The following is a 1965-nucleotide window of genomic DNA, read 5'->3' on the forward strand; positions in this document are numbered from 1 at the left end:
AGTATATTAAAAAAAAAGAAAAAAAATTATTTCTCTTGCTTTTGTGTGTTTTGAATTGTTTCGTGTTGATTTGCATTTTAGTTTAGCTTGTTCTTTGTTCTTAATTTTCTTGAGCTTGATTAGTGCATGACCCGAAGAAAACATACCTCTTTTGTTGAATTAGATCCAGAAATTGAAAGGACTATTTCTAGATTGAGAAGATCACAACCTATTCTTGATTCTCATTTGGTTTGTAATTCAACAATGGAAGGTATCTTAGGACATGAGCATGTGCATAATGAGGGCCATGGGAATGGGAATGAGAATTTGCATGATGATGGCCATGTTAATAATGAATTTGAAGGCTTGCATAACCCTAGAGAGGAGAGGAGCATTAGGCAATTAACTCAACCTAATTGGCATGATAATCCTTATGGCTTATATGTTCCTCCTACTAATGTTCAATTTGAAATTAAATCCTCTTTGATTAATGCATTGCCTAAATTTCATGGGTTACCAGGAGAGGATTGCCATAGGTTTTTGCATACTCTCCTATTGGTTTGTGATACTATGAAGCCTATGCATGTAAATGTTGATGATGTTCAAGCTAAGGCTTTTGTATTTTCTCTTGAAGGTTTAGCAAAGGAGTGGTATTTCAACTACCCTTCTTATGTGAAAGTAAGCACATGGGCCGAGCTAAGAAGACTCTTCTTAGATAAATTCTTTCCAAATTCCAAGGTCACCAATTTGAGGAAGCAAATCTATGGGGTCCAACAAGGAGAGGATGAGAGTCTCTATGAGTATTGGACTAGATTCCAAGGCCTTTTGGCTAAATGCCCACACCATCAAATTTCTAGTGATTTAGTCCAATATTTCTATGAGGGCTTGATTCCAAGAGACAAAGTTAACATTGATGCCGCTAGTGGGGATGCTTGATTGACCTCACTTCCTTAAAGGCTTGGGAACTAATTGACAAGATGGCTTCAAGTGGTGCTCAATACTCTACAAGGGAAAAGAGAAATGTGAATATGGTAGGTTCTTCAATTCTTAATGATTCATATGTGGACTTGCTAGCTGCCAAGATTGGGAGAATGTTGGCTCCACAAATATCTCAAGTGAGCAATGTAAGTACTTCTCAAGCACTTGTCCCTTATTCTTGTACTTTTTGTGACTCACCTATGCATGTAGAAAGCAATTGTCCTATTAAGTTTGAACAAGTAAATGCTATCTACAATGAAAAACAATCCTATGGTGGGAGGCAAGGGCAAGGAGCTTATTCTAATACTTACAACCCTTCATGGAGAGACCATCCTAATTTCTCCTATTCAAATCCAAATGTGGCTTTACAAGACAATCAACAAAGAGGATCCTATCAAAACACCTTTGGCCGTGACCCTCCACCTCATTTGTCTCAAGGTAGCTCTTCTCAAAGCTACAATCCAAGTGGTAATTCTCTTGCACCTTCTTCTAATTCTTATAGTGATAGGAGGCTTGTTCCAATTGAGAGTTCTTCTAATTCAAACTCTTCTAATGATGTGAATGTGTTACGTAAGCAGTTGATTGAAATGAACTCTTTGTATAAAAACATGTATGATGGCTTAGGGAACAAGGTAGAGAGTATGGGTAACAAGTGTGAGAACATGAACTCTAAAATTGATGCCCTTACTTCTCAAATGAATATGCTTGCTAACCAATTAAGTGCAGCCAATGCTCAAGCCTCTACATTACCATCCAACACCGTTGCTAATCCTAAAGCTAATCTTAATGCTATCACATTAAGGAGTGGCAAGGAGTTGGGAGAAAGAGTGCAAGAAGACAAAAACAAGGGAAGGCCGAGAAGCCCTCTTTAAATTCTTCAATTGATGTTAATGTTTCTAGTTCTTCTTTTGCTCCTAATGATGCATCTTTTTGTAGAGATGATGAGGATGAAAACATTGAGGAGATCATATGTGAGCAACCACCATCTAAGGTGGAAAAGGGGACTAT

General features: G+C 37.7%; 1 non-coding gene across 1 annotated transcript; it reads right to left on the reverse strand.

Annotated features, from left to right (window-relative positions):
• Positions 1-723: 723 nt before the first annotated feature.
• LOC129316911 (small nucleolar RNA R71) lies at positions 724-830 on the reverse strand. The gene has a single exon (XR_008594837.1). It is a non-coding gene; the product is annotated as a small nucleolar RNA R71 (small nucleolar RNA).
• Positions 831-1965: the final 1135 nt, after the last annotated feature.

Source organism: Prosopis cineraria, unplaced genomic scaffold (assembly GCF_029017545.1).
Source record: "Prosopis cineraria cultivar Desert tree isolate PC_DT_omini unplaced genomic scaffold, ASM2901754v1 PC7, whole genome shotgun sequence".
NCBI lineage: Eukaryota > Viridiplantae > Streptophyta > Magnoliopsida > Fabales > Fabaceae > Prosopis > Prosopis cineraria.